Raw genomic sequence first — 24,277 nt, 5'->3', positions numbered from 1 at the left:
TGGGAGCAGAATAAGTTTAAGATAAGTCAGCATTACAGGTGAAGTTGTATTAGCAAGAAATAGAACTTTCCCCACTAGCCTGTAAGCTCTGTCAGGACAGATACAGCTTTGTAAGGTGGTTAGCTCATACTCTGCCTCGTACACAGTAGGGCCCAAAGATAAATAATAAACAAGTTGAAAGCTTGGTAAAATCAGTTATTTCGTTGTTTATAAGCTCCACATAGTGTTCAGTGTTAGGTTACATTAAACCCGTTCCAGAGTTTAACTACACACACACAGTTGTTAAATTTGGGAATATCTGTACTTGCTAGTATTTGGGTTTCCTTAATCTCCATCTTTTTTTTTATCCTTGTTTTCACATTTTTCTTATATCTGAAGTCGTTCTTTTAGAGTTTTCTTTTTTCTTTTAAATTTGATACTCTAAGGGTGTTTGGCTGACTCAGTTGGAAGAGCATGCAACTCTTGATCTCAGGATTGTGAGTTGGAGCACCATGTTGGGTATAGAGATTACTTAAACTTCAAAAAAAAATAAATTTGATTATCACTCTGTTCAAGTGCCTTTTATCATATATTGACCCTGTTTGTTTGTTTTAACAGAAAAGTAATTTTAGTTTATGAAATGAAATATCCCAAGATAGGTTCTGGGTTGAGGAGTAATTAGATTTGGAGGCTGAAAAAATGCACTCTCATCTCTGTGGCCCTCTCACCTTCATTGTCAGGTTCTATATGGTGCCATTTACTCAGCTCTCAGGTTTAAGTGTGTTGGGAAAAGAGTAAGTACCTTCCCAGTAACCCCTGTATGCATCCGAGGAGTCTTTCTGAATGAACAACTTGAGTTTTAAGCCCATTCGTTACTAGTCACAGGAATTAAGGGAATTTAATATTATGATTGGCTGTGTGTGAATTGCATATACTACCCCTGAATTCTTGGAACTCCACCTAAAGAATGTCTAAATAGAATTAGGGTTGGGGATGGAAGGGATAGTTTCTGAAGAGGAAGTTGAGGTACTGTTATAAAAAGAAGAGAAAATGGATACTGGTATAGCTTAAAAGTCAGCTAGCTATTTAACATTTTGATTGACTTAGTTTTGATTTTCAAGGGATCGGTGAGGTTTTCCAAATTAATTTTTTGAATTATCAAAGTAATACTTGAATGTCGATTAAAGTTTCAAATAGTGCTAAAAGGCCTAATAACAAAAAACAGCAGTTCTTTGCTTTCCTTTTTCTACCCCCTTGCCTCAAGAAGTAATCACTAAACTTTTTGAGCTGTATCAGCAGCAACAGCTTAAAAAATTGAAAGTGATTACTTCTTGAGACAGGAGGGAAAAGGGGGAGGAGAACAAAGGACTGTTACTTTTGTTATAGGCCTTATAGCACTATTTGATATTTTAAACTATGTTCATGTATTACTTTAATAAATATATAATAAATATAAATATATAATTGTTAGTATTATCTCCTGATTCATTAATTTTAGACATCTACTGATTTTCTCTTAAGATAAAGGAAGCGGTGTGTGTGTGTGTGTGTGTGTGTGTGTGTGTAGTAAGCTCTACACCCAACGTGGGCTTGAACTCACAACCCCGGGATTGAGAGTCAGATGCTCTGCCTACTGAGCCAGACAGGTGCCCGCATTTATTTTCTTAATCTATCTTTCTTAGCCCTATTGTCTTGATAATGTATATTCATATTCAGCATTTTTATTATTATGACTATATAAACATATAGTTTATAGCTGGCCCACCTCCTACTATTAACTTGTCTTTCTTGTGAATTTATTTTTTCTGAAATTTACAAGAAATTTGTATGGTTCACATTTAAAATTTTTTTCATTGTTTTTGAATTTATAGCTAAGTCTTCCCACACTCTCCAGCATTTCTATAAAATTTATATTTGTATATAATTTTTCACATAGTCCTGTCAGATTAACTGTACCAGGTTTTTTTTTTTTTCCCCCCTCTGGAATCTTACTCCAAGTTGGACTATTTATTCTAAACTGCTTCAGATCTTAATTTACTTTTGCTAGCATTCTGGAAATTCCTTTTGCTTTTCTTCATTGGTTTTCCTGCTTCTTAGATCCATTGTCTTTTTTTTTCTTGTTTTACTCTTTTGTTTTGCTGGAACATATCCTCTGGTTTTTTCTTAAGTCAGAATGAATTGGAATTAAATTTTTTGAGAATGCCTGTCCAAAAATGACTATTCTTCTCTTACACTTTATTTTAATTGGTAGCTTGGCTATATTTGGGGGTTATCATTTAAAGTGTATAGAGTTTCAGTTTTGCAGGATGAAAATTGTTCATGAGATGGATAGTGGTTGTGGTTGTACAATATTGTGAATGTACTTAATGCCACTGAACTCGACACTAAAAATGGTTCAGATAGTAAATTTTATTTGTATTCTATTAGTTAGATAGGGCTGCCATAACAAAGTATCATGGACTGGGTGGCTTAACAGAAATTTATTGTCTCAAAATTGTGGTTTCTGGAGTCTAAGGTCAAGTTGTCATCAAGGTTGGTTTCTTTTGAGGGCCTCTGTCTTTGACATAATATAGATGGTTGCCTTCTCCCAGGGTCTTCATATGGTCTTCCCACAGAGTGTGTCTGTCAGCTTTTCTTACAAAGACACTAATCGTACTGGATTAGGGCCTATCCTGATGACTTCATTTTATTTAATTACCTCCTTAAAGACAGAGTCACATTCTGAGGTACTAGAGGATAGACGTCAGCATCTGAATTTTGGAGGGGAAAAAATTCAGACCATAATATGTACCACAGTTGTAAAAATAATACGTTAAAAATGTACTACAGAGGCACCTGGGTGGCTCAGTAGGTTAAGCGTCTGCCTTCAGCTCAAGTCATGATCCCAGGGTCCTGGGATTGAGTCCTGCATTGGGCTCCCTGCTCAGCAGGGAGTCTGCTTCTCCCTCTTTCTCTGCTACTCTACCTGCTCATTCAGTTTGCTTTCACTCTCAAATAAATAAAATCTTTAAGAAAAAAAAATGAGTACAGTCAATCATCCACCCATTTATGTTTAGGTGACTAGTAGTACAATAAGGGTTAAATCAGTTAATGGTTTACAGTTGTGGTATTAATTATGACATTAAATTCTTCATTATGTTATTTTTTCATATTTGGTTTATACCATAATTGCTCATCATTTAGCAATTTTAGCAAGAGTATTATATTCCTTTTACGTTAGTAGTAACATATGGCTTCTTCTTTAGATTATATAAAATGTAATATTCTTCAGATTATAGAATGGTGATATGTTCCTTTTTTTTTAAAGATTTTATTTATTTGACTGACAGAGATCACAAATAGGCAGAGAGGCAAGCAGAGAGAGAAGGGGAAGCAGGCTCCCTGCTGAGCAGAGATCCGGATGCCGGGCTCAATCCCAGGACCCTGAGATCATGACCTGAGCCGAAGGCAGAGTTTTAACCCACTGAGCCACCCAGGCATCCCTTGATTTTTTTATTTTTTATTTTTTTTAGAGATTTTATTTATTTATTTGACACAGAGAGAGATCACAAGTAGGCAGAGAGGCAGGCAGAGAGAGAGAGAGAGGGGGAAGCAGGCTCCTCACGGAGCAGAGAGCCTGATGCAGGGCTCTATCCCAGGACCCTGGGATCATGACTTGAGCTGAGGGCAGAGGCTTAACCCACTGAGCCACCCAGGCACCCTGCAAAAAAGGCTTGACTTCTTAAGGAGTCGTTAGTTCAGACTAGTCTATAATTTTTTATTTTCCCCATGATGGGATTCTTACCCAATTTTTTTCATTCTCAGAGTGTTTAACAATTAAAATTACTTGATAGGATACTAAGGTTTAAAACATTGAATAGAATAAAAACTTATGAATTGCCTTGTCTTTTTTGAGTTACTTACAGCACATAGAAGTTAGTTATTTGGGGACTTTTTCCCCCCTTCATTGTTTACCGAAAGATCTGTAACCCAACCAAACTTCCGGAGTTAGTCACTTGGGTATTGTCACTCTGCTGATTTTTATCAGAAACAGGAAATTGTCAGGTTATGTGTTAAACAATAAAAGAATCTAAAATTGCATTTGTGTTAGCATGAGAGATTTCTCTTTAGAATTTTTTTCTATCACTAGCTTGTTCCTTACTTTTCCAGTGTAACAACTGGCTTGCCCCAAATGGTCATATTTATTATGGCCTATACACACAGCAAACTATATCTTTCCTCATAGTTTACATATCATACACAGTACGATTTGGTAAAATGATATGACAAAATTAGTGTCATTTAATATATAGATATGCTGAATGGATTTGTAAAAGTAGGTTGGGGAAGAATATGTTTTTAGGTGTTTGACCTGATATTATTTCTATATTTAGATTAGCAATTCTCTAGAGATTCTTAAAGTACCTTTTAAGGAGTCTACAAGACTAGACTATATTCATTATACTGAGATATTCATTTCCATTTCACAATAGAGTTTCCAGAGGCTGTATGAATGCACTGGTGTTTTATAATAAGATGTCAACATTTGAAGATCTGCAAAACTTAGTGAATATATATTGCATGATGATACAGAATCATATGTGAGTATAAACAGGTTCATTTAAAGTATAAGACTGAGCAGTGAATATTTTCTGCTATGTATTTTAGTTTACATTCAGTAAGATTGACACTTCTTGGAGTGTGATTGAGATTTGACACAGTTATGTAATCACTACCACAATCTAAATTCAGAACAGTTCTTCACCCCTCATGCTTTGTAGTCCAGAATGTCATACATAGCCTTTTGAATCTGGTTCAGTGAGATCATATATGGTTAATGTGTGTTAAACTTTATAAGAAGCTGCTAAACTGTTACCCTTAGTAACTATATAAAACAGTAGCTATATTGTTTTGCATCTTCACAAGCAGTGTTAGAGTTCCCCATTGCTTTGCATCCTCACTGGTACCTGGTACTGTTTGTGTTTCCTCTCTCTCCCCCTTTACCTCTTTCCCCTCCCTCCCTTCCCCACTTTTTTCTACCTCTCTTATCTTTTGAAGCCATTTAATTCACTGTGTTGTGATATCATTTTGTGGTTTTAATTTGCATTTCTGTAATGACTAATGATGTTGAAGATCCTCACATATGCTTATATATCATCCTTGTGCAGTATCCCCTTTCCAAAAGTTCGTATTATGCCACTTAAGACCTATGTTAGTATGGTAATGGCCTTTTTTTTACGGGGGGTGGGGGGAGTGAAAATCCTCTTCAGATTTCTTTTGTTTGGTGAAAATGGGTACTAATGTAGGTCTTTAAAAAGCAAAGTGGTGTAACTTGAACTTTCAGAAAGCAGGGGATACGCTTCACTTCATCTTATTTTGGCTTCTGAAAGGTTCATAGGAATGCTCTACTTGGAGATAGTGGGATAAACCTCTGTCGTCTTTGGTGAAGTATCTGTTCAAGTGTTTGACCATTTAAAAATGTTAAATATTTAAATATTTTTGTTCCATGGCTTTTCTGGGCACAGCCTGAGGCAGTGATCTCTAGGGTGGAATAATACACCAGTGGCTCTATTGGCCTGCCCTCCACAGCTTTGCAGTGGGAGTAATCCAGGCTGTGGAAAGCCCCGTGATGACCTCCTCTTCTGAAATGGGGGAAACGGGCTTAATGATCTCTGAGTCACCTTTTGGGTCCCCTCTTCCCTTGTCTTGAAGAATATCTCGTGTTTGCAGTGGAATAGCTCTTTGGTTGCATCCTATACAATCAAGAAAACTTGACAGTCTTTCTTAATTCCTTCTTGTCTCCTTCCAGTTCAGATTGGCTGCTTCTTGCTGGGGTGGCTGATTAAATCTGATATTCACCCATACTCTTTTCTATGAAAGGATCCATTGTCTCTTATTACACTCCTGGTGTTTGGTTCTGAATGTGTTTCTTATTTCTTTGCACTACAGCAGACTGAGAATTTCCTACCTTTTAAATTAACTTCTTTTTGATTAACTTTTCCTTCTTTAAGGTATTTTTTCCATGTTTACTATAAGCATTCAAGAGAAGCCAAGCCACAGTTTCAACACTTTGCTTAGAAATGGCCTCAGATACCCAATTTCATCCTCACAAGTTCTGCGCTTCCACAAAACACTAGGATATGACTATGGTTCAGCCAAGTGCCTTGCCATCTTTTAACAAGGATCACCTTTCCAGTAGCATGTACCTCATTTCTGTCTGAGATGTTATCAGATTGGCTTTTATTATTATTAAAAAGCAAAGTTCAGCTGAGCAAATTTAAAGATCTTATTGGCTTTATTTGATGAGTCATGAATTGGACAGTATCTCATTTAGCAGATAGAAAGGGGTTCCAGAGAGCTATACAAAATTAAAGGCTTTTATAGGAAAAGGAAGTTTCTAGCAAAGAGTGGATTGTTTCAGATAACGTCACCTTCTTATGGAGAATGGAAGAGTCTGTTGAGTGTATTACTTTAATTGGTGCTGGCCAGGTAATTCCAGATTGACTGGTTAAAGGTTACATTTCTGGGAGAGACTGAAACTGCAGTTAGGTTAGGTATTGAGTCTTGCTCTTAGTTTGTTGATGTGGTGCTTAGCATGAGCAACTGCAGTTTGGGCCTATAGTCTCTTTTTTTAACGTTGTCTGTATTTCAGCCAACATTATTTTGTTCGTGACCACTTAGGTATTCTCTTAAAAGGGTTGAGGCTTGGCGCTCCTGGGTGTGGCTCAGTTAGTTAAGCATCTGACTGCAGCTCAGGTCAGGGTCCTGGAATAGAGCCAGGCTCCATGCTCAGGTGTGTGCGTGCACTCATCTCTCTCTCTCTCTCAAATAAAGTCTTAAAAAAAATTTAAAAAGAGGATTGAGGCTTTCCTTACAGCTCTCCACTTCTGACCCTTCAGAATAATTTGCCCTTAACATCTATCTATCCATGGCACTGTAGAATTTTTTTAGCATGTACCTCCAGGTTCTTCTCATTATCCAGTTGAAAGTCACTCCCACACTTTTTAGGTATCCCTTAGCAACCACAGCCTCAATTCTTGGTACCAGGTTTTGTCTTAATATATTTGGGCTGCTATTGTAAGGACCTGTTTAGCTAGAGCAGCCCCACCTCAGTTGAACAGCCATTTTGTTGTTTATGCAGTAAAACTTAAATTGACCCTGCCCCCCCGCAACTTATTTAAAAGCAAGTCCAGGAAACCAGTCCCAGGAACAGAGCCCAGATACACGGGTGGATCAGGTCAGGTAGAGATAACTGCCCAAATGCAGGAATGCAGGGATGAGTCGGGTCAGGTGGAGACATCCAATCAGTAAAGCGCACATACTGTCTCCCTAGCTACCAAGAAGTGTGGGCCCTGCCTTTTGGGGGGGCCAGTTCTCACCAAGGTGATAGGCTAGTGCAAATGTCTGCTGTGGGGTGAATTGTAGTTCAGTTGGCCACAGGTGTGTGGCCAGGCTCAACCACATGGCCTTTGCTCTATAAAAGTTAGTCTGTGAGGCAGGGAGGGGTCGTGGTCCTCTTTGTAAGGGGCGGCCCCGACTGGTCTGTCGGTTTGATTCTTGATGCGAAATAAATCTTTGCTCAACCTTCGCTTTGTATCAGTCTCACTCCTTTGACCATGGACCCAACATTGGGGACCCAACACTATAACAAAATACCATAGGCTGGGTGGCTTATAACAGTAGAAACTTACTTCTCATAGGTCTGGAAGCTGGAAGTCTGTGATCAGGGTGCCAGCATGGTTAGGGGAGTCCTCCCTCCTCCATGTTGCAGGCTTCTTGTATCCTCACATGGTGGAAGGGGTTAGGGGAAGTACTAATCCCATTCATCAGAGCTCCAGCCCTCGGGACTAATGAGCTACCAAAGGCCCTGCTTCGTAGTAACTATCACCTTATGGGGGTTAAGATTTCAACATTAATTTTGGGGAGACGTTCAGACCATAGCAATAGTATTTTCTTACTATGTTTTTATGTTTTATGTTTCTTTTAATTCAGACATTGGTAAATTTGTCTTTTTAGTCGTTCTTGCTAAAGAGTTATCAGTTTTCTTGATCTTTTCAGAGAACATCTTCTGGTTTCAGTGGTTTTTCTCCAATTTTTCTTTCAGTCTCATTGATTTCTGGTCTTTATTATGTCCCTTCTTCTGTTTCCTCTGGGTATAATGTGCTTTTCTAGCTTCTTATGGCGGAAGCTGACATTATTTTTTATTACTGTTATTGTTGTTATTGTTATTTATTTATTTATTTATTTTGGAGCCCGATGTGGGGCTTGAACTCATGACCTGAGCTGAAATCAGAAGTCGGATGCTTGGTCTACAGAGCCATCCAGGTGCCCCAGATGCTTACATTATTGATTTGGGACTTGTTTCCTGACATCATTGGCAATCAATACTATAAATTTCCTTATAAGTACTACTTTAGCTGTAGCTAACAAATTCTTACATGTTGTGTTTTCATTTTTACTTAGTTCAAGATATTTTCTAATTTCCCTTGAGTTTTTCTCTTTGATACATGAGTCATTTAGTAGTACGTTGTCTAACTTCCAAATACTTCTAGATTTTCTAGTTATGTTTCTGATATTTCTAGTTTAATTCTGTCATAGTCAGAGAATGTGTGCTGTGCAATATTAACTCTTACACATTTATTAAAATTTATTTTATGGTCCAGAATACGATCTGTCTTGGTGAATATTCCGTGTGCACTTGAAAAGATGTTTATGTTGTATAGTATTGTATAAAGGTAGGTTGAATCTGTTTTTTTTGCTGCTTTTCTAGATATTTTATGGATTACTGAAAATAGTTGCAGTTTTCAAGAATAGTGGTTTTATTTACTTCTTTCCATACTGATCATTTTTACTTTATTAATTTTGCAACTCTGTTAAGTATAGATACATTTAAATTTGTTGTGTCATCTTGATGAATTGACCTTTTTCTCATTATCTCATGTTGTCCTACCTGGTGATTTTCCTTGTTCAGAATCTCCTTTGTCAGATACTTATATAGCAACTCCAGCTTTCTTTTGATTCCTGTTTGTATGATCCTTTTACTTTTATGCTGTGTATCATTATATTCAAAATAGGTTTCTGATAACAGTTGAGTCTTTGTTAATTTGATCACCTCTCTGTCTTTAATTAAGACCAATTATTTAATGTAATTATTGATATCTTTGAGTTTAATTATGTGTTACCTATTTCTTGTGGGGTTTTTTGTTTTTTTCTTGTCTTCTTTTGGATTATTTGAGTGCCCTTTTTTTTTTTTTTTTTTTTTTTTAAGATTTTATTTATTGTCTTCGGCTCAGGTCATGATCCCAGGGTCTTGGGATTGAGTCCCGCATCGGGCTCCTTGCTTGGCAGGGAGCCTGCCTCTCTCTCCGCCTCTGCTGCTTGTGCGCTCTCTGTCTCTCTCTGTGACAAATAAAAAATAAAATCTTTAAAAAAATCTTTAAAAAATAAAAAAAAAATTAAAAAATTTTTTAAAAAGGTTTTGTTTGTTTGTTTTTTTGTTTGTTTTAAATTATTTGACAGAGACAGACACAGCAAGGGAGGAAACACAAGCAGGAGAGTGAGAGAGGGAGAATCAGGTTCCCCGTGGAGCAGGCAGCCCAGTGTGGGGCTTGATGCCAGGACCCTGGGATCATGACCTGAGCTGAAGGCAGATGCTTAACGACTGAGCCTCCCAGGTGCCCCAGAGTACTTTTTTAAGTATCCATTTTATTGTCTATACTGGTTTTGGTTATGGGTTATATCTCTTTGTCTTACTTTATTTTTTAAGTGATTGCCCTAAAGATTATAATATACTTTATATACTTTTCACAGTATATCTAGAATTTACATTTTACCACTTAAAATAGAACATAAAACTTTACAGCCATATAGGTCACATTGCCCTCCCCACTTTATATAGTTGTTAATTGTCATATGAATTCTACATATGTGAAACTCCCGTGTTAGTATTATAATATTCCCTTTCAAGAGTTAAGTGTGTTTTAAAGAATTTAAGAGATGAAAAAAGAATCTTATTATATTCACCCAGATATTTACCATTTTTTTGCTCTTCTTTCATTGCTGAAGTTTCATGTTTCCCTCTGATAATCACTTGTCTTTTAGCCTTAAGACCTTCCTTTACATTTCTTTTAGAGGCAGTCCACTGGGCAACAAAATGGCTTAGTTTTTCTTCATCTGAGAATGTCTTTATGTCATTTCATTCCTGAAGGGTATTTTCATTACGTACAGAATTCTGGATTTTTGGTTGCTTGTTTTCAGTATTCTTCAGATATGGTAATGGTTTCTGATGAGAAGTCCTTAGTTACTCAGATTGCTCCTATGTCAGGTTTTCTTAACTTTAGCACATTGGGCTGGGTAATTCCTTATTGTGGAGGTCTGTCCTGTTTATTATAGGATGGTTAGAGGTATTCCTGGCCTCCCCTAGTAGCACTGTCCTGTCACCCTCTCCAGTTGTGACAATAAAAAATGACTTCAGGCATTGTTAAATAATCCTCTTGGATGTGAAATAATCCCCAGTTAAGAACCACTGCCCTGTGTATATGTTATTCTTCTGTGGCTGCTTTCAAGATTTTCCTTTTACCTTTGGTTTTTAGCAGTTAGATTATGATGCGCCTGGACATGGTTTGAGTTTATCCTGTTTAGAGTTTGCTTAGTTTTTTCAGTCTGTAATTTTAAGTCCTTTGCAGACTTTCAGAAAATTTCTACCACTGTTTCCCGAGGTTTTTTTCTTCTGCACCATTATCTTTTCTTTAGGGACTTCAAAGAATGAATAATAGCTCTTTTGATATTGTCCCATTGGTCCTTGAAGCCCTGTTCCTTTTTAAAAATATTTTCCCTGCTCTGTTCTTCAGCTTAGATATTTTGTATTGATCTGTCTTCAGGTTCATATCGTCTTCTCTCGTAGTATGCCGAATGGCAACCTCCAAAAAGATATATTCATTTCTTAATCCCTGGGATTTATATTAACCTCACATGGCAAAAGGTGTGATTAATGACTTTAAGGATTTTGAGAGGTGGAATATATCTTGGATTATTTGATGAGCCACAAATACAGGGACATGTGACCTAATGAGGCAGGGGGAGATTTTAAAGAAGAGGAGGAAGAGGCAGTGTGACCACAGAGGCAGAGTTAGAGTGATGTAGCCACAAGGAATACTGACAGCCACTCAAAGCTAGAAGAGGAAAAGTGCACATTCTTCCCTAGAGCCTTCAGAGGTAGTACAGCTCTGTCAACACCTTGATTTCAGATTCCTTGTGATTGAATCCTATTGATATTGTCAGATCTATGACAGAATTTATTTTAAACCACCTGGTTTGTGGCACTTTGTTAAGGCAGCCATAGGAAATTAATACATCTGTCATCTTGATTCTGCTATTCAGCCTCTCTAATGAAGTTTTTATTTCAAATATTGTTTTTAGTTCTGTAATTACCCTTTGATTCTGTTTAATAGCTTCTCCTCAGATGAGATTTACCTTTCTCTGTTTTGAGAGTGTTCACTTTACCTTATAGAGCATGGTTATAACAGCTACTTTTAAGTCTTATGATAATTCCAACATCTGGGTCATTTCTTGGTTGGCATCTCTTCATTGTCTTTTTCTTCCAGCTCTTACTGGCCAGATTTTCCTGCTTCTTTGTATTTTGGACAATTTTAGATTGTGTACTGGACATTTTAAATATTATTTTGTGAGACTTTGGATCCTGTTAAAATCCCTTGGAGAATTTTTATTTTGCTCTTGTTTTAGCAGGCATCAGTCTGATTAGATTCAAGCCAATCTTTTGCTTTTTTGTGGGCAGTAGTGCCAGCATCCGTTTCATTTTCTAAACCTTTGCTGTTATGTTTGAATTTGTGTGTTACATGTAATAGTCAGGGATGGTCTGGAACTTGGGTGGTAGTTATTTTTGTAATTCAATTTTCAATGCTTTTTAAATTGGTCTACCTGGCTATGCCATCTGGATTTGTAATTGACACTTATCCAGAGGAAAAACAAACTTATCTTTATGACAGGGGATATGGTACAAACTAGAGCAAGATGCCCACCAAAGTTGGACCCTTACTCTGTACAGGAACTAGGAGCAAGAATGAGTTAAATCTTGTTGAATGTTTACATTTTATTTATTCATTCATTCATTCCTTTATTTGAGGGAGTATGTGTGCACAGGGGTATGGAGAGTTAGAGAGAGAATCCCAAGAAGGCTCCACACCCAGTGCAGAGCCTGATAATGGGGCTTGATTACACAACCCTGAGATCATGACCTGAGCCAAAACCAGGAGTCAGATGTCCAACCAGCTGAGCCACCCAGGTGCCCCCATTGAATGTTCACATTTTAAGGAGATGGCTCTCAGTTCTGAGAAGACACCTCTAGGTGATGGAAGATTTATATTTCAAAGGGGCAGTGCAAATATTTATAATTTCAAGCTTTCTAAAGTAACTGCTCTACGGGGGGGTTATAGGGGCCTCTCTTCTTATCACCAAGTTTGGGCTGGAACAAACAGTAAATTCTTGTAATATCTAGCTTCCTGGTGTAGGAACTTAGGGGGCTGGAGTTGTCATCTGAGGGATGTGGCCTTAAGCCTTTAGAAACAATGCTAGTGTTTGTTCAAGTCTTACAGTGTGAGAGTGTGGACAGAATCATTTATCCTAAGAGCCTGCAATTTTTAATGGACCAAGATTGAAGCCTAGTCAAGAAGAGGGCTTAGAGGAGCGTATTTGAGAAGAGAGTCTTTGTCATAGATTACCTTCACCAGCTCTTGTCTCATGGGAATTTTCCCCATATTTACCTATCCCCAGCAACCCTCTTTCTGGTTCCTTTTACCAGAAAGGTTAGGTTCTCTTATTATGAGTTTCAGTCTTTCATGTTGTTAGTCAGTTCTGGGTATGGCTGTGCTTGACTTCAGGTGAAGCGGTGAGAGATAGTGGGTATTTCCCCCATATTCTTTGTACCAGCTAGTTACTTTTTCTCTTCCTTTATCCGGAGGAGTAGGTTTTCTTTTGGGGTCTTACTGTATGTGTCATCTCCACCATTGTGGCAGTGGTGCAGATCCACAGCTGAGGCTGGCCTTGGAACAGCACTGGAAGAGGGGGAAAAAAGAAGACCTAAAACCTCAGGGATTTAACTCACAGTCTTCTGGCTTTCAAGAGCTTTTTTCCCCTTTTGTCCAAATGAGCTTCTCTTGAGCTTTTTCCCAACTGCACCTGCTGTGTAATTTCCTGTTATGCCTACCTTTGGGTCAAAGCCAGAAAATAAAGCAGAAGGGGGGAAACCAAAAGGAAATTTATTGTTGATGTATTGGTCTTTTTTCAGATTGATTTCCCTTCCCAACCTTCCTGTTACTTACTTTTCAGAGTCCTCAGGAGCTGAGTCTTTGTATTATTTCTGGAGATTTTAGTTGTAATCAGTTGGAGAGAGAGGCTGCAGTGGGTTTATACCCATTTCCTCTGGAATTAAAAATACTTAGGCCAATGAATTTTAATATAACTGTGTGGAAAAGTTCACTTGGTGAAGCTTTAGATTCCACATTACAAGCTAGTATTTAAGAAACTCTAAGACTTGTCAAGTTAGTGTAGAATATCCACAATTATCTGAAAAGACTCTTGAAAGTACTCTTCTTTTTCCAGCTACATATTTGTGTGACACCAAGTTTTCTTGTCAACCAGAATAGTATGTTGCAGTACATTAAATGCAGAAACAGATACGAGAATCTATTAAGTCAGACATTAAAAAGATTTGGAAAAATGTAAAATAACACCACTCTTTTCACTAATGTTTTTGTGTGGAAAACAGTTTTCTAAAAATGTTCCGTATTGAACTAAATATGATCATATTTAATTGAATTTTAAAATATCCAAACATTTTTCTCACTTTTAATTCCCAGTGTGGTAAGTGTTGGTTGATAAAGCCAACATAAACAAAACCTTTTTGGGTCTTCAGTTTGTAAGTATGTAAAGGGGTTTTGAGACTAAATAGTTGGAGAATTGCTGATTTAGTAGGTAGAAGGTTTCTATCCATCTATAACCTGTACCCTTATTTTCTGATATTTAAGAGGCAGCATGGTACTGCACATTGTTGGAGCTTGCAGTTGAGGCCACTGGCTGGCCAACGAACTCACAAGCGTAGATACTGTGGTACATGAGAGGCAAATCTTTTCAATAATGCCACAAGGGTCTCTGGCCCAGTGAGTGCAGTTTGATAGTAATTCTTGCTACAAGTATTTAAAAAAAAAAAAAAAAAGGCAGCATGGTAATAAAAAGTGCATCAACTTATACAGTTATCATGTTGATCACTGAATAATGTGTAGAACTGTTGAATCACTATTTTGTACACCTGAAACTAATGTAGCACTATGTTATCTGTACTGGAATTAAAAAAAAAAAAACGTATGAACTTTGAAGAGATGAAAGGAACATGCATTTGTCTCCCAGTTTCCACCACTTAATTTTCTAACGTTTAAAAGTCATTTAACTTCTTCATATCATATTTTGTAAAGTGAGGATAACTTTTTAACAACACCAGCCTTTGTGAAAGGGTCTAAAGACCTCTGATTGTAAGCCAGCCAGTAGGTATTCTCCAATTTAATCTGCTGATCCCTTTCCAATAATAAAGAGTGATAATTTATGCAGATCTCTAGAACAGTAAATTTTGTATTGTCCCAGTGACACTGAAGCAAGTTCTTTACTTTCACTTTGGTCCTATTCTTGAATTATCCAGATCAGGAAAGGCCAGGAGTATGATCAGCAAGTATGTATGGGTCTAGTTTGGGAATGAGATTGGAGGTGAATTTGAAAAGCAAATTGAGATCAGGAAAATAAGCCCAGGAGGAATAGACAAGCAGGATGTGAGCAGTGTACACAGGGACTTGATGTCAGTTCCAGGGTCCATGATATTTGTATTATCAGAGCAGGGCCGGCAATCGGTGGGGATCAAAATAGGCATTTCTCATTCTATCAAGGAAAGGCAATACTTCATTTCAGGCAGTAATTGGACACTGGTTGGTAAGGCTCCTGGGTTCAGGTGCCAAGTACAAGGACATAGACAAAAGGACAGGAATCCTGTTCCTGAAAGCAAGAGTAGGGGCCAGGAGCAGCCAAGTATAAATTACATGAGTGTAGTTGAAAACATGGAGCTGAAACTTTTATAGGAGAATATAGAATGTTAAGTGACCATCTTTACAACCAGGCCTCTTGGCTGGATCAAAGAATAGTGGAGTTGTATCATATTCAGTTTATGTAATTTGAACTAAGCTTGGCTAAAAGAGATCAGGAGGGAAATGGTTGTTAAAATAGTGCAAATGTTTCTACCCAGTCTACACTTAGTTTATGCTTTAGAGTAGGCATGAGTAGGCATTCTCATTTGGCCTCAGTTGTTGTCCCTCTTGTGTAAGCATGTCATCAGTGTTTCTTGTGTTTAAAGATTATTTTCCCTATTATCAGGATTCTGAATTCAAGTTAGCTCTTTTACTTGCTACTTACTGAAGAAATAGTCATCAAAGCCAAGTTAATTTATTAATGTTGTTTTGTTTCTGTTTCTTGTAGGTTTTTTTTTTCTTTATGTTCTAATTGTTTAAGTTTTAGTTGTGATTCTGCGATAAAGCAGATTTATTTTATACCCCTATTTTTCTCTCATTTCTTTTTCCCTCAGTTCCCTATCATTTTTCCTCATACTATCTCCATGTTTCCACACACCTACTTTGTGTTTTGGCTGCCAATTCCTGTTAGTTACAGCTTTCAGTTGGTTTTCTCTTTTTATAGTACATTTTGTAAAAATGGAGTAATATTTTTGTAAAATACTCAAACCACACATCTCTGGAGTATGGACTGAGTTTTATCAATCTTACCACTTACTGAGGCTGCCACTTTGACAATTTGATGTATATCCTCCCAGAACTTTTTAATGTATATACAAATATATGTTATGGGACTTTTTAAAAAATAGAATTATAATGCTATTGTTTTAGAATTTGCATTTTTGCTTAATATTTATTGGTCATTCTGAATGTGAGTGCTTACAGTTTAGACATTCTCAGTGTATTTCATTCCTTACTTTTCACAGTTCGTAGCAGTGCCACAGCAAACATTATTACACACATGACTTTGAATACTTGAATTATTTTTTCCTATAGTATGTAGATTGCTGATTCAAAGAAATGTGCATGTAAAATTTTGAGTTACTGTCAAGTTGTTCTTCAAAAATTTTATACATAAAATATAATAACCAAGTTAAAATGATAAATGACTGAGAAAAATTTATATCGAAGACAAAGGGCAAGTATTCCTACTATATAAAGGGCTTCTAAAAATTGGAAAAGAAAAGCCATACCTTGGGAAAATGGGCAAAAGATTTAAACAGGTAGTTCACCCAGAAAAACAAAAATAAATGTCCCTTAAATTTGGGAAAAAGTGCTTAATTTCACTAACGGAGAAATAATTAAAAACTGCTTTGAAATACCAATTCTTATCTGGCAGAAATCCAAAATCCATATTTAGTTGGTAATGCTGTAAGGAAATAATCATTCCCAAATATTGTGGAAAATAACAGAGGGATAAAGAAGCTATATAAAGAAGAGGGATAAAGAAACAGAGGGATAAAGTATTTGGCACCATCTCACAAAATTATATAAATGTTAAGCTTCAACTCAGCATTCTTATTTCTTTGACTCTAACCCAAAGGCACACTAACAGAAAAACAAAATAAGATGTATATTAAACTAGTCATTGCAGCACTATTTATTATCAGAAGGCTGGAAACAACTCATTGTCTGTCAGTAAGGTCAAGAGTTGAGGAAATTGAGATACTTCTATAATGATGAAGTACTGTGCAGTAGTTAGTTACTGGAAAAGAACTCTGATCCTGCTATGGAATGATGTTCAAGATACATTGTTGAACTTAAAGCAAGGTTCAGATAGTACATAATGTGCCCCTCCCTTTGTGTGTGTACATGTTTTGTTGTGAGGGAGTGTGAAAATTAGAATTTCTAATTTACATATGTTTTCTTCTACATATTCAAAAAGCAACAATAGAAAGATAAACCAAAACCAATAAAAAATGGTTATCCTGTAGGGAGAGGGAGAGAAAAGAGAGAGAAGGTAAGTATGGAAGCAGAGCTCTCTGAATGTACCTTGTTTGATTGTTACACTTTTTAGAACCCTCTAAATGCTTTATATAATAATGAAATAAAATTAAATTTTAGGGATACCTGACTGGCTCATTCAGAAAAGCATGCAATTCTTGATCTTGGGTTTGTGAGATCAACATTGGGTGTAGAGATTACTTACATAAATAAATTAATTAAAAAATAAATTTTTAAAAAAGATTTTATTTATTTATTTGACAGTGAGAGACACAGCAAGAGAGGGAACACAAGCAGGGCAAGTAGGAAAGGGAGAAGCAGGCTTCTCGCTGAGCAGAGAACCCTATATGGGGCTCCATCCCAGGACTCTGGGATCATGACCTGAGCCAAAAGCAGACGCTTAATGACTGAGCCACCCACGTGCTCCCCAAAATAATTAAATTATTAAAAGGAAAAATAAAGTTATCTCCAAAAAGTGGAAACAACTGAATCTAGCTTTTTATATGGTATTCTAAACACAGAGACATATATTCTGCCTTTCTTGTAGGGTCTCTGTACTAGTGTAATAAAAAAATGTTCTTAGTAAAACAGTCGCAATTTCTAAAAGCATGTATAGCTAGCAGATCATTTTGGAAATGGTAGATCTGGGCAGTAATCATCAGTGGCTGATAAACCCATTAGGTGAAGGTTTGATGGGGAACGTGGTGGGTGAATCAGTTTGATACTATTGTATCTGCTGTTCATTTTAAACATCAGCCAGACCAGGGTGCCTCCTGTATTATGCCAATAAGTATTTCTTGAGAATATCTATGAAGTATTTTTTTTTTAAAGGTTTTATTCATTCATTTGACAGAGAGAGTGAGTGAGTGAGTGAGAATACAAGCAGAGGGAGAGGGGGAAGCAAGCTCTCTATGGAGCAGCGAGTGTGGTGCTGAGCTCTCTCGCAGGACCCCAGGATCATGACCTGAACTGAAGGCAGTTGCTCAACTAACTGAGCCACCCAGGCGCCCCATCCGTAAAGTATTCTTGCATCATCAACAACAAAGAATCTGGGGTGGGGGTGGGGCAGTAAAGGCTCTAGTTAAAATTACCAACTTACAGGAAATAGAGGAGATAAAGGAACACCATGAGGATGCACCTCAATCAAATCCACAGTGTGGGAAGTGCTACAGGATAGGATAAATGGAGGCAGGTTCTTCAACAAATAAATGGCATGGAAATAGTGGGGAAAGAGAACTGTGTTATGTAGATTAAGGAGATATAAAACATTAACCAAAGTGCAATATACAGACTTACTTTAGATCCCAGTTCAAACCAACTATAAAAGACTTTTTATTTCAATAGACTCAGTGAAACTTGAATGTCAGTACTGGATGAAATGAAAGAATTGTTTGCAGCTTCTCTTGACCTTAATAAAGAAACACATATTTTTAACAGTATAAGTTTTTAAAAAATACCTTGATAACTGAATTTCAGTATAGTTTATTTTATTTGCAGTGCTATGTATTTTTATGCACCTAAAACCTTATTCTGAGTAGGGGTTATAGGTTTTATCAGACTTAACCTTTTTGCTACAGTGTGGGGGCCAATGGCAAAAAAGGTAAAAGACCCCTTGATTTTTTTGTGGGGTATGTGTTCTTATGTTAGTATTTATAGGTGAAATCATAGGATTCCAATACTCCCACCAAAAATTAGGGGGGCGGATAAATGAACTGCAAAGCCAGAGTTTTGGTAATTGAAGTTGGGTGATAGGTATGGGGTTCATTATACTACTGTTCCCTACTTGGTATATGTTGAAAATTTACATAATTAAAAAAGTTAAGCTTTATATCAATTTTTAGTTATGAGGCCAATAAGGTATGTAGTAGGTTTATTTTGTATAGTCTTACAGAGGCTTATTTTTTTTTTAAATTTTGTTTATTTATATATTTGTCAGAGAGAGAGAGAGAGAGAGCGCGAGCGAGTGTAAGCAGGCAGAGTGGCATGCAGAGGTGGATAGAGAAGCAGGCTCCCCGCTGAGCAAGGAGCCTGATGTGGGACTTGATCCCAGGACTCTGAGATCATGACCTGAGCTGAAGGCAGCAGCTTAACCCATGAGGCACCCATGCGGCCCAAGGCTTATTATTTTATTACAAAATAAGCCTTGAGTTTTTTTCTTTTACTCTGATGAAGACTAATACTTCAATTTTAGTTTTCATTTCTTTAATTATATAAGGACATTCAGGATCTTTCACAATACTTTTTGACTGTTCTTTGTTCTTTGCCAATTTTTAAATTTACTTTCATTGTTTTTTGATGTTGGTGGTAGGTACAATAAAGTCTGCCCCAAAGATGTACACTCCTTATTGTCCAGAACCTGTGAATATGTTACCTTACATAGTTAAAGACTTTGCCTACGTTAAAGCATTTTGAAATGGGGAGATTATTTTGTATTATTGTTGTGGGCCCACTGTAGATTATAAAGGTCCTTAGGAGGGAAAGGCAGAAGGTTTAAAGAGATCAAAATAGATGTGAGGATCACACTAAAGGTCAGGGTGACGTAATCAGGAGCCAAGAAATGCAGACAGCTTCTAGAAACTGGAAATGGCAAGGATTAGATTTTCCCCTACAGGTACCAGAAGGAACACAACACTGCTGACACTTTGATTTTTGCCCATAAGACCCATTTCATACCTCTAACCTCTGGAGCTGTAAGATAATTTGTGTTGATTTAAGTCACTAAGTGTGTGAATGTGTTACAGCAGCAGTAGATACTAATGTCCTTTGCTGTATAAAAGTTAAACGTTTTTCATTTTATAGTTCCTAACATGGAAATCATGGTATTAAAAGACTTCCTTAGGGCGCCTGGGTGGCTCAGTTGGTTAAGTGCTTTTGGCTCAGATCATGGTCCTGGAGTCCTGGGATCGGGTCCCGCCTGGGGTGGGGGGAACCCCTGCTCAGCGGGGAGTCTGCTTCTCCTCCTGACCCTCTCCCCTCTCATGCTCTCTCTCTCATTCTCTCTCTCAAGTAAATAAATAAAATCTTTTTTAAAAAATTAAAAAAAAAAAAAGACTTCCTTATATCAGGAATGTGAACGTATTATTTCTATATTTTATTTTTTGTTTTTCTTTTTTAATCAGTGTATTTTATTTTAAACTTTTAATTTTGTGATAATTATAGATCCACATGCAATCAAAAGAAATGACAACTTACTGAAAGATCCAGTGTCTCCTTTACTTAGTTTCTCCCAGTGATGACATCTGGCAAAAGTATAGTACCATATAATAACCAGGATATTAATATTTATACAGTTGAGAGAACATTTTCATCACCGTAAGAATCCCTGATGTTGCCCTTTTATAACCACATTGACTTCCCTCCAACTCCCTCCTTAATCCCAGGCAATCAAAATAATTGTCATTTCAAGAATGTCATAAATGTAGTTACATAGTGTATAAACTTCGGGGTTGGTATTCTGTTTGTTTGTGTTTTTTTAATTTGGGTTTTTTTTTTTTTTTGGTTACTCCGTGTAATTCCTTGGAGATGGATTCAGGTTATTGCATATATCTATTATTTCTTCCCTTTTCCTAGGTATGGAATGTACCACACTGTGTTTAGCCCTTCTCTTGAAGGACATCTAAGTGGTTTACCATTTTTGGTTATTACAAATAAAGTTGCTGTAAACATCTACGTAAAAGTTTTTATGTGAATATAAGTCTTCATTTCTCGGGGATAATGCCAGGAGTACAGTTGGTATGGTAGTTGCGTGTTTAATTTTACAAGAAGCTGCCAAACTATTTTCAGAGCATCTGTGTCATTTAACACATTCTCATCAGCACTGTATGATCTGTTTCAGCATGTCTTTATCAGCATTTGGTGTTGTTATTCTTTTGTTTTAGCCATTCTGATAGGTGTGTAGTGACATTTCAACATGGTTTTAATTTGCATTTTCTTAATAGCTGATGATGATGAACATCTTTTTATGTGTTTTGTTTGCCATCTCTATATCTTCTTCATGTTTTTTGCTCGTTTTTTAACTGAATTTGTTTTTCTACTCTTGAGTTTTTCCTTTATGGATCTTGCTTTTGTTGCCAAGTCTAAGAACTCTTTGCCTAGCTCTGTATCCTGAAGATTTTCTCCTATATATTTTTCTTAAAGTTTCATAGTTTAACATTTAAAGTTGTCATTCATGTTGAGTTTATGTTTGTCTAAGGTGTGAGATTAGGTCTTTTACTTTTTTTGTGGGGGCGAGGGATATTGATGTCCTTTTGCTTTAGCATCATTTGCTGAGAAAGCTTCCCCCCACCCCACTGAATTACTTTTTGTACCTTGATCAGAGAGAGAGCCAGAGAAAGGGTGCACAAATAGGCAGAGGGGCAGGCAGAGGGAGAAGCAAGTGCCCTGCTGAACAAGGAGCCTGATGCAGGACTTTGACCCCAGGACCCAGGGATCATGACTGAGCCAAAGGCAGACACCTAACTGACTGAGCCACCCAGATGTCGCCTGACTGAGCCACCAGATGTCCTTGGGTTCTCTTTCTTCTCCATTGATATACATGTCTGTTTCTTTGCTGATACCATGCAATCTTGACTACTCTAGCTATATAGCAAGCTTCCCCCATTTTTTTTTAACTTTAAAACGTTTTAGTTACTCTAGTTATTTTGCCTTTCCATCTAAATTATAGAATAATATTGTCTGGATATTAAAAAAAAAAGAACTTCTTCTGGGACTTTGATAAGAATTATGTAAACCTGTATATCAATTTGGGAAAAAATAACATCCTCACTATTTTTGAGTCTTCTATTTCAAAAACACTTTTATTTAGATGTTTAATTTCTTTCATCTGCATTTTGTAATTTTCAACATACAGTCTCCTTCATGTTTTTTAAGGTTTGCACCTCTTTTCATTTTTTTTCCTTTTTTATTTTAGTAATTATAAATGGTATTGCTTTTTTAATTTTGGTGTCCATGTGTTCATTGATAGTATATAGAAAGACAGTTGATTTTTTGCTTGTTGATCTTATGTCTTGCGACCTTGCTGAATTCACTAGTTAATACTAGGAGGGATTGGGTGGTTTTTTGTTTGTTTTGGAGGGGCAGTTTTTGGTGGCTTTTAGGATCTTGTCTGTAATCAGTCATGTCATCTGTAAATAAGGAGAGTTTTATTTCTTCTTTTTCTGATCTATACGCCATTTATATCCTTTTCTTGCCTTGGTGAGCTAGCTAAAACTTGTAGCACTTTGTTGAGTAAGAATAGTGAGAGCAGATAACTGCCTTGTTCTTGATTGTAGGAGGAAGGCATCTTTTACCATTAAGTAGTTGTTAGCTATAGGTTTTTGTAGATCCTATTTATCAGGTTGAGGAAGTTCCCTTCTATTTCTGTTTTTCTGAGAACTCTTATCATGGGGGTTGAATTTTGCCAGAAGCTTTTTCTGCTTTGAGTAATATGCTCATACGATTTTTCTTAGCTCATTAATGTGGTGAATTATACTAATTAATTTTATATATTGAACCAGCTTTGCATCCCTGGAAAAACCCTGGAGTATTAATTCTTTTTATATACTGCTGAATTCTGTTTGCTAATATTTTGTTAAGGATTTTTGGATCTGTATTAATGAGGGATATTGGTTGGTAGTTTCCTCTTTTTATACTGTTTAGTTTTGACATCAGTTAATATCAATTTCAAAGATAAACTGGGCAGTATTTCCCCATTTCCCTTCTACTATTTTCTAGAAGGGATTATGTAGAATTGGTGTAAATTCTTTAAATAATTGGTAGAATTCTTGAGAAGCCATCTAGACCTGGAGATTTCTTTTTGGGGGTGGAATTTTCAAGTTACGAATTTCCCAAATAGTTATAGGGTATTCATATTATCTGTTTCATATTGAGTGTGTTTTGGTACTTTGTTTTTTGTTTGTTTGTTTGGTTGGTTGGTTTTTTTGAAAAATTGGTCCAATTCCTCTAAATTGTTGAATTTATGTGTATAGAGCTGTTTGTAGCATTCCCTTATTATCCTTTTCATTGGAGCATAGAGCTTTGACTAACCCAAATACAGCTTAGAAAGTAGGGTCAGTCCCCAAGTTGCATGGCTAATACAATAATATTAAGTTGACAACTGGAAGGATAATTGGGATATTGATAGGAAAGTAGAAAATTCTGGGTATACAACCTACAGTGTCATATCAACTCTAATTTTCTATAGAATGTAATTTGCTGGTTTTATGTGATTACTCTTCTAGATGAATTTTAAAGTCAGTTTGTCAAGTTTCAAAAGAAATTCCGTTGGGGCCTGGGATTAAGTTTCATTAAATTTGTAGATTAATTATAAGGGTGTGGGTGTACAGGTTCCCACAGGGAAGGAATCAGAGTCGGTGTTCAAGTATGCCTGAAAAAAAACCCTCTGCTTTCTCTTGCCTCAGAAAGTCATCACTCATTGTTGTAAATTTTTTGTATCATGAACTAGTAATTATTTATCCTTGGTTATAACTTTTTATTTGCGAGTAATTTCAAACAAAAATTACAAGAATACAAATTGATTTTTCTGGTTTCTCTATTCATTATTTTTTGAATACCACATCATCTTCTTATTTTAGCATTATTAGTTATTTCACTGCTGTACACACATGAATCATTCTTTCAGGAGAATGTGTGGTAGGTTTTGAGGCCTTGCAATGCCCCCAAAAAGCGTCTACCTTCTAACCACAGTGTATCTACACTTTAATGCTAGTGGATGTTGAATTCTAGATTAAAATAATTTCTTTGAAAATACTGAAGAGCTTACTTAGTTGTTGAGAAAAGAGAATGCTGGGACTCCTGGGTGGCTCAGTTAATTAAGTGTCTGCCTTCAGCTCAGGTGATGATCCCAGAATCCTGGGATCCAGTCTCACATCAGGCTCTCTGCTCAGCTGGGAGCCTGCTTCTCTCTCTGCTTGTGGGTGCATGCTCTCTCTCTCTCTGACAAATAAGTAAATCTTAAAAAAAAAGAAAAAGAAAGGGAATTCTATTCAGTATCCAAACCTGAAAGCTGAATTTATTTGCCTGCTAAGCCAAGGGTAGCTGTTTATGTAAAATAAATCTCTCTGAAAGTATGGAGCTTATCTAATAAATTCAGGAGTGAGTTAGGCTTGTAATTTTCCTTTCTTTGTTCTGAAAGAGTTTGTATAAATTGGAAGTACTTGTTCTTTGAATTTTAATAAAACTTGCATGTAAACCATGTGGTCCTGCTGTTCGTTATGGGAAGATTTCTTTCTTTCTTTCTCTTTTTTTTTAAAGAT

At 36.6% G+C, this 24,277-nt stretch overlaps 1 protein-coding gene and 1 non-coding gene across 3 annotated transcripts in view; both read left to right on the top strand.

Moving 5' to 3' along the window:
- The window catches only part of NCK1 (NCK adaptor protein 1), a 96,163-nt gene that overhangs the window by 43,359 nt on the left and 28,527 nt on the right, over nucleotides 1-24,277 (top strand). Inside the window, exon 2 of one of the 2 annotated variants that reach the window (XM_032869630.1) lies at nucleotides 4,452-4,559. The exons of the other annotated variant lie outside the window; for it this stretch is intronic. The gene's annotated coding sequence lies outside the window, so the exon portion shown is untranslated. The remainder of the gene's footprint in view (nucleotides 1-4,451; nucleotides 4,560-24,277) is intronic. 2 annotated transcript variants of the gene reach the window in all.
- On the top strand, nucleotides 14,013-14,167 carry LOC116874811. The gene has a single exon (XR_004384069.1). It is a non-coding gene; the product is annotated as a small nucleolar RNA SNORA62/SNORA6 family (small nucleolar RNA).

This window comes from Lontra canadensis, unplaced genomic scaffold (assembly GCF_010015895.1).
Source record: "Lontra canadensis isolate GAN:19392208 unplaced genomic scaffold, GSC_riverotter_1.0 scaffold38, whole genome shotgun sequence".
NCBI lineage: Eukaryota > Metazoa > Chordata > Mammalia > Carnivora > Mustelidae > Lontra > Lontra canadensis.
This window is presented reverse-complemented; position numbering and strand designations above follow the sequence as displayed.